Raw genomic sequence first — 15,907 nt, 5'->3', positions numbered from 1 at the left:
AATCCACAGATTACAGGATTAAAACTTTGATGGTCATATAAAAATTATATGCAAAAAAATTATTTCTGTTAATTCACTCCAATATCACTCCCCCCCCCCCCCCCCTTTTATTACAAACCATTTATATTTTTCTTGTAAAATCCTCCCATACCATCCAAGATATATAGAAGCATATTTGCATGCAAAAAGTTACCTTGGTTAGTTCATTCTAATATCTCAATCCTTAGAATATAGTATTTTATAATTAAAAGTCATTCATCGGTCATTCATGACAATACTTTGCATGACCCGTATCATGCAATCACAATGACTTTTTATTTTTTTATCATTCTATAAAAAATTATTTATAAATATAAAAAATAATAATAATAATATTCTAACAATCATAATTCAACAACTATAGGGCTGTGAAAACGTATTTTTTTTATTTGCCAGTGGATATTTTTGTATTTTAAACTTTATGTATCTATTTTACTATAATACGAAAACACTCCTTGAGAGCTTCTATATGGTAAAAAAATACTTTTTGCGACCGTTACAAACTGTCACAAATAATAAAAAAAACAATCGCAAAAGACCTGTTGCGACGGCCCATGTGACGGCAAATGAGGGTCGCAAATGTGGGGGTGACAAATACTTTTTGCGACCGCAAAGCAGCAATCGCAAACTATTTGCAACCGCCTAACCTACTTCATCATTTGCCCCTATCCGAACTGAATCATCTTCCTCTAAATGGCTTGGATCACTTATCCTTGCCTGGGCTTGATTACTTCCAGTTGGTTCATCATTTTCAATACCCATATGTGGAATTCCTAGGGCCTCTTTTACCATCCCAACCACATCATCTCTAGTCAGTAAATCCACCATTAATGTTTGGTTTTCATGGTTACAATGTAATTGAACATAGGATTCCCCATGATGAATCCAATTTGTGTACTTTTTAAGAACCCATTGGAAATAAGATGTTCCCTTACAACCTCTCGTGAAAAATTGTATTGATTACTACAAAATCAATGCGGACAACTAATCGATGAACTTTTATCTCTATTGTTGTATGCAAATCTCAAGAAGTTATCAATCTCATTCACATAATCAACTGACATTCGATTTGGCAAATCAATCCAATTCTTGTCCATCTTTCTATTTCTTTAACTGTTTTTGTACACATCCAAAAAGAATGAATTTGCAAAGTATTATAATAACAAGTGCATGACTCATTGGGACAACTAATCATTGTCATAAAAAATTAGGAGAGAGAGAGAGAGTGAGACAGATTTTGAGCATAACTGAATCTGAAAAACAGTGGTGCCACAAGCTAGTGGTGTTTGAGGTATAAGATAGATGTCAACAATCTACCATAACTCCCAAAGAATCAAAATCAAAATCAATGTTCACTTAATACGTTAGATATGAATTTTTCAACCAAAATCATCTACATGCCATACACATTTACTTTCCCACCTCAAGGCTAATATTCACCTTCTTCTAGTTTTCATTTTGTACATTCTATAAATTAGATATGAATTTTTAGACTACAAAATATTTTCTCTATATCTATCTAGTGTCATTCAAAACTCTCTCCCCTCCAGCACTTAATAAATGCTGAAATTCTCCATTTTTCATGTTTAATAGTTCTAATCCTTATTTCGCCAACTGGTCAATTTTGCATCAATCAAATAATAAATTGGAGCATACAAAACCATTTCATACATTCTCCATTTCTCTGGTTATTAGTGCATCTTTTAACACTTTCTAAATTTGTGTTTTAAAATATGTTATATGGTAATAATAAAATTTAATATTATGTGTTAAGTGTTTATTAGTTTAGAAAATGAGTAATTACTCCATTAATATAGCTAAATGAGTTTTCAGAATTTTTTTTGTCAAAAAAATAAAATCTAATTTAATAAAAATAAATATTAAAAAAGATGTTTTTAAAATTTTAAAAATTGGTTGCACCCCCAAAAAAGAAAAAACCATATCAAAGAAAATTCAAACAAATAGTCACACTCACTCTCTTTCTCCACTCTTCTCTCACCAATTTATAGATTTGTCCCAATCCCCACTGGCTCTTTCTATATTTTGTTAAGGTGCTTTAGATTAAGTAATAAGTAGTAAACTTTCTAGTTGAAAACTAAACTAATAGATTACTTAGCTAACTGAGGAAATAAAGTCCACAAAGTCCACAAGTGCTGAAAAGGCTAAGCTAGCAACAGAGGAAGTGTGTATAAATTGTATAGGTGTGTATGTACTAAGTATGTGTGAGTTGGTTACATTGTGACAATATATTTTAGTTAGCTAGTGATATATGGTTAGGCTGCTAGGAGAGGTTAGAAAAGTCAATTAGAAATCAAGGTTGTACTGTGTATATAAACTCAGAGTGTAATATCTTTTGATCAATGAAAAAAAATAATCAATTCTGGAAATTCATCACCAACTCATTGGAGAACAATTTTAACAACAAATTATTGCTAACTGACTTCACTAGGATACTAATTTCGCCAACTGGTTAGTTTTGCATCAATCAAATAATAAATTGGAGCACACACAACCATTTCATACATACTTTTTGCTATCATGAAACAAATTCAATTTCATATCGAAAATAGAATAGCTAAGGAAATCAAAATTTATGAGAAGAATGTTATACATACACATATATAATCTTCAAATAAATGAGTGCACAATTAGATATCACTTTTTAGGACAATTGTACATTATTAAATATCAACAAACACCACAAATGCAATTCTATTGCAACACAAAACACTTACAAACTAAACATGACAGAAAATACTAATAATATTTCAAAAACTATAGCATTTTTGTAGTGAAGATCATGGTGTTAAAAACAAAACTATAGCATTTTTTTTTCTTTTGAAAAAGTCATGGAGTTGTATACCTTCTGAGGCTCCAGCATCAACCAATGGTAAGTAGTACTTAAGCTTGATAAAAATGTGCGCCAGTAAAATGAAATATAATGGCTCTATTTCTCCATTGTTCTTTGGATGACTTGTACCTATTTGAGAACCGGGAAAGCACTTTCTCACCTTCAAATAAATAATTCAATGATTATAAATTCTTTGCTGTCAAGTGCACTATGATTATTTGGAAAGCTTTGTAGTGTTGATATCTAAATAAGAACCCATGGTTTAAATATGCATAGTTTATCATCTATAGAAACCACTGCTTATAGTTGTTAGATCAATAATGTTAACAAATGAACAATACATTTAAATATGAATAGTTTATCATCATTGATATTTGACCCTTCTCAGACCTAAATTACAGATGCTGCTACAGATATGGAATCTGATTCTGGAAATAAGCTCCCTGTGCTACAAACTGCTGCGGCGCTTGCAGTTTCCTTTTCTATTTGCAAAACTGTCTCTTGGCTCACCAAATTGTCTGGAATTAAAGGAGGTGAAATCAAGCAAGTATGTGAGAGGAATGATATATATATATATATATAGAGAGAGAGAGAGAGGTAAGAATTAGCTCACCAAATTATCTAGAATTAAGAATTGATTCAACTTGTACTTGTAGTAGATGAGGAAGGATTGATTCAAACCAAAGCTTGTTTCCAGAATCAGACTAGCTGGTGGAAAAATCAATAGATTGACGAAAAAGTGATCAAATTACATTGAGTTCAGATGGTAAAAAACAAGTGATTGAAGTAGAGATATGAAGAAGTTGAAATATGAATGAATGATTCGAAGAGACTCACTGAGACGAGAGAGAGAGAGAGAGAGAGAGAGAGAGAGAGAGAGAGAGAGTTCATACCGTTGAAGATCTCTTCTTCAGACGACCATGGTGATCTATAGAGCGAAATCAAGAAAGAGAAAGAAGATTCTCTTACTCAGACACAATCAAGCAAAATCAGATTTAAGGGAAATGAGAGTGTAGGTCAAGTTTTACACGATCAGATTTGGAGGAAATGAGAGTTTAAGAAAAAAGGAAAATATAAACAAAAGAAAATGGGAAAAATAAATTAGGCAGTAATTTTTGCTTCGGCTGATTTGTTGTTGCAAATAATTTTTTTGCGACAATCAAATAATCAGTCGTAAAAAAATAGACGCAAAAAGTTATTTTTCTAGTAGTGTATTTCCACAACCCATTCTCTCTTCCTTTATACACTTAATCAATTTTGTTATTATTATTTTTTCTTTCTAAAACACAACTATCAAAATGCTCTTATTTTCCCCACTCAAAACCCTAATTCCCTACCCCTTTTGTAGCATCATCCTCCCTAACCTCTCTCTGAGGGTGTAGCGGTTGGAGATCATAGATGTAGGGGTTTGCGGCGGTGGGGGTTTTCACAATAGAGAGGGTTGCAAAAGGGGTGAGTTTGTGACAATGAGAGGTTTGCAGTGGTGGGGTTTATGGTGGCGGAGAAATATGGAGGAACATACTTGGCCACCTCCATTACCCTCACCTCTTGATCTCCTTCTCACTTTGTTACGCTCTCATGAGATCTACCTGTTGAACTAAATTTATAAAAACACAGCTACATAATTCACTGAAAGATTAAGATGAATAACAAGAAACACTGAGAGGTTCCTAGGAAAAGCTAGATGATACATTCATACATGATCCATGTAATTTTCCAACAGAGCAACCTAAAATTGTAGAAGTTCTTGTATTTCTAATCTTTCGTTGCAATATAACGGTGGAGGATTTTTTGTGTTTAGATCTTAAATTTATAGAGAAAAAGAAACAAAACGAAAAAGGATAGAAAAAGAAACTCAAGCAGAAGCTATATATATATATATATATATTTTATTGGGTTAAGAAAATGAATACACATTTGTCTCAAAATATTTTTTTCTTTTTTATTTCTCTCTCTCTCTCTCTCTCTCTCTCTCTCTCTCTCTCTCTCTCAATAAATTTAAAGTCTAAACATAGCTAAAAAAAGATAATGACCTTGTTTGGTAAGTTGGTTATTTTAGTAGGATATTTTAGTTTTTTGGTTATTTTAGTAGGCAAAAATATTTGTGTTTGGGAAGATAGTTGGGTTTTTTTATAGCTGGATGTGAAATTTGTGAAAGAAAAAATGAAATGATTATGGGTTTAATGTGACATTTTATCTTATTGGTTATTTTAGCCTTTTGTCTTTTTGTGGATTTTAGCCAAAAAAGCAAAAAAAGGCCTTTGCCAAACAAGGCCAATGTTTAAAAAAAAAAAAAAAAAAAAAAAATTAACTAAGAGCAAGTTATTTGAACTAAACTTATAACGGCCTAGGTTAAGACCTGATCCTTTTATACTCTTTGATTCTGATTCTGTGTATATTAAGGTTGTTATAGTTTGTTCTAGTCCTATACTATCAACTGGGAGCTGAGAATATGGTTTTGAGTTTTGTTTTGAAAAGGTTGGACTTGGTGTTTTGGGGCAAGTTTTGGCTGTCTGGGTTGTGTTCGCTCGAGTGGTGAGTGTTGGTCACTCGAGCGATCTTTCGTTTCTCCCAGAATCTGTGTTTGCAGACTGAACTTCTAGGAGCAAGTCTGTCTTCGCTCGAGTAGTGTTTTGTTCGCTCGAGCGGTTTGTTCTACAGGGTTAATCTTTTGGGAGTTTGGTTTCTTTGCTCGAGCCTAGTTTTGATCACTCAAGCGATGTTCTGTGTCTAATGCTCGAGCGGTGTTTTGTTTGCTCGAGCGATGTTTGTACAAAGCTGTAGGAAAAAGATCATTTTATCACTTTTCTGACTCTTTTCTCTCTCTAAAATGCTCCCAAACCCATTTTCTCTCACCTCTCTCTAAAATTTTGGTGTAAATCCTTCAATCTTTCTTTATCCGTAAGTTCTTTGTTATACATGCTTTGGGATAAAAGGTAGAACTCGACGAGGGAATCATTTTAATCTAAAAAAGTTTGAGTTCCACCGCCGTCAGAATTTAGGGATTTGTTTATCTCTCATTCTTCTTTTGAGTTAGGGGTTCTTTAATGTTTTTGCATGGCATTTAGCTTCGTTATGTACTCACTGAATAGTGTAACATTTTGAAGGTTTAAGGTTGAATTTGGGTTTGGTTTGAGTTTGAATGAGGCTATAAAAGAGGGGGTTTTAGACTGGCTTCATTTGAAATGTTATGGAAATGGTTTTTATTGATGAGAAGTGTTGAAATTATGGAAACCTCTCTTAAATGGGCTTTTTGAAAGAAACAAATATCGTTTTGAAAACCTTGGAAATCTTTGGAAATTATTGGTTTTAAATAAGGGTGGGAATTGATGGGTGAATGTTTGGACCCTTGTTCAATTGGAAAGTGGAGTTAGAACATGTATTGTTACTTCAAATTTGAAATTATGAAATTATGTTTTCTTAAAATTTATCTTTTGAATAACATATCTTTTTTGGCTATCAGTGGAGCATTGATTGTTGTAAAATTTCATGAGAACTAGGTTCATTGAAACCCATTCACTCATGCATTCAGTTTGAACATTGGTTTCATATTTATACATTGAAATGTATCGTTTTGAGAAAAAAATAATGAATACCGTGGTGAATCTGGTTAGAGAGTGTGGTTATGGTTATTATTATGTTGGCCCTTGTATCCTTAGCGAAAGTTCAAAAACCAGCGTGGTTAGGTGTCGATCCTTCCAGTTAGTACTAGTAAAATGGCTTTTGGTAGTACTTGTATAACCTACTGGCAAACACGTACCTAGAGATTCTTAGTATGTGGTTCCACTACCCTGTTTTATGTTTTGGAACTAACGGTTTATCAATTGTAATATGAGCATAGCATTGCACTATTAAAAAGAGAAAACGTATTAGTTTGGTAAATAGCATTTATATGCATTCACCATATGGCCTTGTTAAGTATCATACAGAGTATTAAATTTATCTCTATTGGATTTTGGCTCACTCTATGTGGAAATCACCTTTCAATTGCTGATGATATGCTTCTGACAAGAGATTAACTTGGGAGGACTGTGGAGCTAAAGGCTTGTTGTATTTTTTTTTTTTTGTAAATATTCTTTTGTATAAGCCTAGGGCTTTCTTTATATTGGGCTTGATCTATTTTTGTTGTAACTAGGAAGCTGTGATCCAACACGTATTGTTTTTCATCATAAGTGATAATAGTCCGTCAAATTCCATCCCCACACCTAAGAGCATCTCTAATGGTTGTTGCTATATTGGGATTGTTATTGCTATAATTTGGCAATGAATAGTGTTATTTTGCCAAATTATAGCAATGGTGCTCCAATGTCATTTGTTATTTTTGGCAAATCTCAACCAACTTTTCCTCCAACTTTGTAGGTGTTGTTTGGATATAGGTTTTTTGTGATTTTATTTTTGTTTATTTTTTGTCTTTTGTGACATTTTTTTACCTGTTTGTTAAAAAAATTATATATTTATATTATTTCCAACTAGACAAGTATAAAAAATAAAAAAAAAATAAAAATTTAAAAAATTTAAAAAATTTAAAAAAATTATATATTTATATTATAATAAAATTATCTTCATTATATATTTAACAATTTGAGAGCTTCGAAACTTGAGAGAGAGAGAGAGAGAGAGGGCTTCGGATGAGTGAAGATCAGAGGGAAGAGGGAATGTCAAAGGGAAGATCAGAGCTTCGGATGAGTGAAGATCAGAGGAGAGAGCTTCGGATGAACTTCGGATCAGCTTTAGATCAGTGAAGATGAACTCCCAACCCTTTCAACCCTCGGATCAGTGAAGATGAACTTCGGATCAGTGAACTTCAACCCTTGGATCAGCGAAGATGAAGATGAACTTCAGCTTTCATCTTCAACCCTCTTCAGATCGAAGCCGTAGCCCCCATCAAATCCAGGTATTTTTCTTTGGATTATTTGAGATTACCTCTCATTAATCTTGCTCCTTCTACGCTGCTCTGTCTCCGAAGAGCAATCTGTGGCCCTCCTCGGAACGAGTTCCTCATCTTCGTGGTAGGACTCTTCACACTTCTCACCATTTCCAACCTGCTCCAATTCTTCAGCCCCGATCTCTTGCAAATTTGCAGCAAAAAAAATTCGTACATTGATGAATAAAACTTCATGAAATTAAAACTTCTATGGTCCTGCTCTCTCTTCTTCTGTGGCCCTGCTCTGTCTTCTTCTCCGAGGGGGGGGTCTGGGAAACAGAATTAAATAATACACTAGTGTTGGCAAACAACTTCCTTTATAATGGATTATTTGAGAAATTAATGGATTATTTGAGAAATTAATTTGAGATTATTTATGTTCGTTTTCCTGAAATTTTTTTAATCTGTTATTGAATATTCATGTTCATTTGTCTTTGAAATTAATCTGTTATTTTTTAAATCTCTCTCTGAAATTCTTGTTCAGTCTTGTTGAAGATTGATGAATTTGATGAATATTGATGAAAAAAACTTCATGAATATTGATAAATTTGTTCATTCATGAATATTGATGAATCTGGAAAATCCCAACCGAAAGGGAAGGAGGGAAGAGAGAAAACAGTTAATTTTGGGTGACTTGGCAGATTTGGCAGCTGCCAAAGTAGCTGCCAAATTTGGCACTTGATTTGGCAGTTGCCAAATTTGGCAGCTGTTATAACATGCCATTGGAGAAGCCAAGATTGCCCAAGCTGCCATATTATGGCTTTGGCAGCTGATTTAGCCATCCATTAGAGATGCTCTAACAAGATATTTATTGGTCAGACAAGGGTAATTCTGAGACCTGGATTGTTGATCCTGACCACTAAATTCTTCATTAATTCAGTAGGGACCGTTGAGTATTTGATGTGTCTATGATGTTGTAGACAACGTCTTGATCGTAGTCCTTGAAGCTTATTCTGTTGGAGAAGTAATTGTGTCGTCCGAGACTTCTGGCCTAGGCGATTTTTCCTGTTCTTGAGGGTCCTTTGAGGTAATTACAATAGACCATCCACAATATTAATAAATAATGACAATGTAAATATGTAATTCTTCCATTAATTCCAATTACTTGCCCAAAAGAGTAACATATGTATACATTCACAAACCTAACCCTGAATCTATAGCATATATTATAGCGATCCCGGGTTTACCCTTGTTATACCGTAATCCGGACATGTGTCCGTGGATGTTGGTAGTTGTTTATTATTTTGTTTACATCCTTTTACTTCGTAATTGAGTTATAGGATGTGTTGGGCGGGTTTGTTACAGGTTGGTTGAGTTTAGAAACCAAAACTAGTTGCCCAGATTTTGGCCTGTACACTCGAGCGGGGGTTTTGGCGCTCGAGCGGAGATTACACCCATTCAGTATTTTCCTGTGCAGCGTTGTACGCTCGAGCGTGGGATTGGCCGCTCGAGCGGGGTTGTCTGAGTGCCGCTCGAGCGTAGAGTTGGAAGCTCGAGCGGAGGCCTGGTTCTGTATAAATGCTGGGAGAGTGCATCCGGCGCTCGAGCGGAAGTTTGGACGCTCGAGCGGGAGTCTGTGAGTGACGCTCGAGCGGGGTGTTTTACGCTCGAGCGGGAGACTGGGTTTAAGTCCCGAAATTGTGACTTTTCAAATCACTTTTTACTTTCTCTTCTCTCTCTTACTTTTCCAAAATCACCATTGTTGAGCCTCTCACTCTAGACTCTACCTTCTCTCTAGGTTTTGATCTAGTAAGAGTGATTTGCTCACCTTTGGCCTTTACAAAAAAGTTGTTGATCGTCGAGGACTACTTTTTAATCTGAAAATTTCGGGTTTTGGAGCACGTTGGGTTTTGTCGTCTTCTCCTTTGGGGCTCCGAATTTGAGGTAGGGATACCCTACTCCTCTCTATGGATTTTGTCTTTAAATTTTGGTATTTTGAGATGTTGGGCTTGGCTTGGTAAATTTGTGAAAGTTTGGGGCTTTTGTGCAATTTTACAAAAGTTGGGGTTTTATTCATAATAAACCTAGATGCATGTTTGGCATGGAGAAATGGAATTGATGTTAAATCATTGATGAAAATGGGACCTAAGGGTTGAAATGGTAATTATGGATAAAGGCCTAATTACATTGTTTGATTAATTGGGATAATTAATGGTGAGAAATGAGGAAATGAAATGTTGATTGAATATCTGTTTGTGCATTTATTTTCTGTTTAGAAATAACTGCTTTGGGCTATCGGTGGAGGATAGTCGTGATTGTTGTAGACAATGCATGATGATTGGGCAAACTGAAACTAATCAATGAAATGTGTCATGGAACTTGACGGTTGATAGAATACATTAACTGTATGTATTGGGTGATTGTATATAGAACCAATGTGTTTATATACGTTATGTGTAGAGGAGGAGATAGGGGATGTACTCCGCGATTTAGGGGAAGATAGGGGATGTACCTCTAAACCGGATAGTGTTGGGAGAAGATAGGGGATGAACTCCGTAGATACAACTCATATGCTTGTCTAGTAAGGTGAAGATAGAGCTTATATGCTTATATGTGGATATTGTTGTTATACATATCTGTTGCAGAGTGTGGATATAGCTTATATGCTTATCTGTGGATAATGTTGTTATACATATCTGTTGTAGAATGTGGATATAGCTTATTTGCTTATCTGAGAATGTGGATATTGTTGTTATACATATCTGTTGAGAATGTGGGTAGTGCTCATATGCCTATCTGTTGAAAAGGGGAAAATGAAAGGTAACCTGGACTCATAAGTCGTATGACATAAATATGTGATTTATGTGATTGTATCAGTGTTGGCCATCTATCAATTGCTAATATTTTAGTCATTGTTCATGGTTGGTTTAGTGTATTTCTACTGGGCTGTGGCTCACCCTATATGGGAATATCATTTTCAGGTGCAGGTAGCATGCCACCTCCAAGGACATAGCTGGGAGGCTAGAGGCGGACATACTTTTGTCGCTTAAATTTTGATGTATTACATGTAACTTCAAGCCAAGGGCTTAATGTGTAAACGAGATAGTACTCTTTTGTTGTAACCAAGTGTTAACTTGGAAAGCTGTAAGCCCGTAGGGCATTTTGTTTTGATGTTAACATGTAATACTTATGTAATGGAACTTTAATGAATAAAAGAATATGGTTAGCTTATATGTAAATGCATATCTTATCTGATAGGTTTAATGTTGTTATTTTGAGGGCGTTACATATATCACTTAATAGATAAATGGATTGAAAAGGAAACAAATAAGATAACGTCCTAATGGCTACAATTTTCCAAGACAATGCTTGGTTACAACAAAATGGATTTAAATCCAACACAATTAAAGCCCTAGGCTTGTACAAATCAAATACAACAATTAACACAAAAAGAAGCCGTCAGTTCCAAGTTCCTCTCAAGCTATTGCCTTGGCGGAAGCATATCATCAGCACATGAAAATAGTGTTCCCACATAGGGTGAGCTAAAGCCCAATAGAAATACTCTAATACAGTTTATGAATCTTAACAAAGATATAAGATGAATGCATATGCAATACTCATGTCAAAAACATTTGATATATCCTTTTAAAACCATGCAATGCCTAGTCTATATCACAATTCAAGAATTCATTTCCCTTATAATAGAAAACATTACGATGAATACAACTTTGGGAATCCCTAGATACGTGTCTGCAAGTAGGCTATACAAGCACTACCACTTTATCACTTTTACCGATATTATCGGAAGACTCAACATCTAACCGCGCAGGTTTTTGGACTTTCACCAAGGACACTCAGGCCAACATAATATCGTAACCACACCCCCTACTCAGATTCACCAAGGTATTCATCCCCTTTTCTCAAAACAATAGACATTTTCAATGTGTTTAATATGCAACAATGCCCAATGCATTTGGATGAGAAAATACTTTCAATTCTCCTAGTTCTTATGCAATTTCTACAACAATCATAGCTATCCTTCACCGATAGCCTAAAACAGATATCCCTAAACAAATAGATAAATTTCCAATAAGGTTATACTTTCCAAAATCTCAAGATGGAAGTGATAATACATATCTAACTCCGTCACCCTCGTCAACGTCAATCCAATTTCACAAATCCAACATCAATTCCATTTATCTATACAAAATTAACATTCAATAAATTTAGGGCAAAATCACATTTTTCTTTATAAATCAATCCCAAGGATAAAAATCTATTTTTTCATCATTACTCTACAATAGATACATTTCCTCAATCATTTCCAACAATTCATTTGAAAACCCCTCTTTTTGAAAAAAAAAAAAAAAAAAAAAACCCTAGGTTTGTCCAAAACTCCCCAAATCACAATGTTGTTTCAAAAATACAAACGACTAAGTTAGAAATTATAAGAAAGTGCAAAGATACCCTACCTTGAAGCTAGAAGGCAAGAGAAAGGGTGAAGAAACTTCAACAACACCGAAACCCAACTTTATTCCGATCAAAAGAAAGTTCCCGAAGTGCTCTATCTTTTTTATCAAAGGGACTGGGGTGGAGAAGCCAATGGATCTAGATGTATTTGTAGAGAGAATGAGGGTTTTAGAGAGAGAGGGTCTCAACTTAGGGTTTTGAAATGTTTAAAGAGAGTAAGGAGTGAAAAGTGATCTAAAAAGTGATTTTTACAGCCAGATATATGCGCAGACCGCTTGAGCGCAGGAATGGTCGCTCGAGTGACCAGACACAATATGTGAGACCGCTAGAGCGCACAAAATGACCGCTCGAGCGAAAAATACTAACTCTCAGAAGTTTTAAAAACAGAGGACCATCGCTCGAGCGCAGGAAAGACCGTTCGAGCGAAGAATGCCATCTCTCAGTATCTCTGCAGACCTGCAAAAGTACTGGAAGTTCACAAAGGCGCTCAAACGCAGGAATCACCGCTCGAGCGCAGAAATCATCGCTCGAGTGAAGAGGCAAAATTCTGGACAACAATAGTTTTTTAAAAAAACAAGCTACTAATATGTTCCAAATGTAACTGAGACACTTCAATAACCGAACTCAATGAGGAATAAGGAGAAACAAAACATGAACAATCATATAATACAATGAAACCCGTGTCCAGAACATCAAATGGGTCGGGTCTAAACTAGAATTACTATAACCTTCCCCCCCTTAAGGAATTTCATCCTCAAAATTTTAAATCCAACAACAAAACCATGTTTAAACCAATCACAATGATAGTAAATCAATTCATCACCATGACCCATCCACTAGTCATTCATTCTCATTACAATGATAAACAAGTTTTCGATATTGAATATACAATTCACATCTCCAAAATATATACAATGTTTATATTAAATCAACATATCAATATTTTTAATACAAGTTTAAACGTTAATAAATAAGTCCGGATACTTCTCACGGACTTCTGCCTCACGTTTCCAAGTTGCTTCCTCAACACCGTGATGTCTCTAAAACACCTTTACCAATGAAATTGTCTTGCCTCGCAAGACTTGGTCTCAAGTATCTAGCACGCTAACCGGTCTCTCCTTATATGAGACATCATCATCTACCTCTAACTCGGTCCAATCCAACACATGTGATGAATTCAGCTCATACTTCCAGAGCATATAGATATGAAACATGTCATGAACCCTAAAAAGCTGTGACGACAAGATCAAACGATAAGCTACCTCCCCAATCCACTCTAGGATCTAAAAGGCCCAATAAATCTAGAAGACAACTTACTGCTTTTCCCAAACCTCATCAAACCCCATCTAAGTGATATCTTCAAGAAGACGTGATCTCCTACCTTAATTGATAACGATCTCCTCCTACAGTCAGCATAGTTCTTCTGACGGCTCTGAGCCGAAATTAACCTCTTACGGATAAGTGTAACCTTCTCTGTTGTTTCCCGAACTAACTTAGGACCTAGCATAAGTGCATCACCCACATCGGCCTAATACACAGGAGATCTACACGGTTGGCCGTACAAGGCCTTAAAGGATGCCATACCTATACTTGCTTGAAAGCTGTTGTTATAGACAAATTCGACTAAAGGCAAGTGCCTCTTCTATGATCCCTTAAAGTCAAAAACACAACTCCGAAGCATATCCTCTAGGATCTGAATGGTACGCTCTGACTGCCCATCAGTCTGAAGATGATAGGCGGTGATAAATATCAATCTAGTGCTCAAAACATTCTACAGGCTCTACCACAACTGAGCCATGAAACGCACATCTCTATCCGAAACAATAGTAACAGGGACCCCGCGAAGTCGCACTATGTCCCTAACATAAAGGTCGGCAAAGAAATCTATCGAGTCACTAGTGCGCATAGATACAAAGTGTGCTGACTTAGTTAACTGATTAACTATCACCCATATGGCATCATTACCATGTTGAGTTCTTAGAAGACTCACAACAAAACTCATTGTGACATGCTTCCACTTCCACTTCCACTCAGCTATAGGCAAAGGTTGCAACAAACCCGCTGGCCTCTGGTGCTCAGCCTTCACTTATTGACAAGGTACCTTGATACAAACAAACATACGTCCTTCTTCATTCCCCTCCATCAAAACTGGTAACTAAGGTCGTGATACATCTTTGTGCCTCCCAGATATACCGCAAGGCATGAATGGTGAAACTCTTGGAGTACCTCCTCTCTACAAGACTTCGGTATGAAAAGACGGTAACACTCGAGTCAAAATACACGTTCATGCCTTTCTTTGCTTTGCCACTAGATATCTTCTCCCGGAGGGTTTCTACCTCATGATCACCCTGTTGTGCTTCTATAACTCGGCTCACAAGTGTAGATTGTGTGACTATAGTAAACAAGGAAGCCGACTCAACAGACTCGCCAAGACGTAAGTCAAACTCACCAATAGCACCTAACATTTCCCATTCTTGAATGGCAATACTTGTTACACTGTTAATGGACTTCCTACTCAAGGCATTGACCACGATATTAGCCTTTCCTAGATGATAGTGCAACTCGAAGTCGTAATTCTCCATAAACTTCATCCACAGTCTCTGCCTTAGATTCGAATCTTTATGTGAAAACAACTACTTCAAACTCTTGTGATCAGAAAACACCTCAAACTTCTCACCATAAAGATAATGCCTCCAAATCTTCAAGGCAAATATCACTATTGCTAGCTCTTGGTCGTGCTCTCGTGTGTTTTCAACTGATGTGAGTCATAAACTACTACCTTCCCCTTCTGCATCGGGACACAACCCAAACTTTCTCGAGATGCATCATAATACACTGAAAAGCCCAAACTCCTCTCCGGAATAATTAACACTGGAGCAATGGTAAGTCTAACCTTAAGTTCTTAGAACGACTTTTCACAAGTCTCGCTCCACATAAACTTAATTCCCTTCCTCGTTAGTCTAGTCAAAGGTGAGGTCAATCTAGAGAAATCCTTTACAAAACGACGGTAATACCCTACTAACCCCAAGAAACTACGTGTCATGACCCAAACCCAACCCTATGGATTAGAGTCATAACCGGCCAGTAAATAATCATGAGATTACCTACGGCCTTAGTCAGAAATCAAATCATATTTAATAATAGAGGGCCAAATCACGAAAGCAAAACTTACAAAGATTGTCTAATGAGCTGTGCATAAATGGCTCAACCAAAAACTTTCTCATATATGTAATAACTCACACTATACAAACATCCATATTATGTATCACATAAGTCCAGGATCATTCAAAAGTCAGTGTTAACAAAATCCAAGGTTATACACAAATTTGGTCACATACGACCACAAAAGAACAAAAGGAACAAAACAAAACAAAAGTATAGCCTCTTGCGTAAGGCGACCTTGGTTGACTCCTCAAAACTCGGTTTCACAATGCTCACTGGGGCTGAGGTTGGACATCCCACTGCTCACCTATATACATATAAATAAAGAGTGAGCTAACGCCCAGTGAATAATACCACAGTAAAGGAATTCGTGAATGAGACTCATTTAATCACAATCCATAACTACGCTTGTTGATCAATGATAAAGCAAAATGACCTTAGGTCCAATATATATCATATCCAAGCACGAAACGATCTCAGGTCCAATCATAACACAGAACGGCCTTGGGCCCAATCACATT

The sequence above is a fragment of the Camellia sinensis genome, chromosome 14, assembly GCF_055761805.1.
Source record: "Camellia sinensis isolate YWXY chromosome 14, ASM5576180v1, whole genome shotgun sequence".
Taxonomy (NCBI): domain Eukaryota; kingdom Viridiplantae; phylum Streptophyta; class Magnoliopsida; order Ericales; family Theaceae; genus Camellia; species Camellia sinensis.
Note: the sequence above shows the minus strand (reverse complement) of the source record.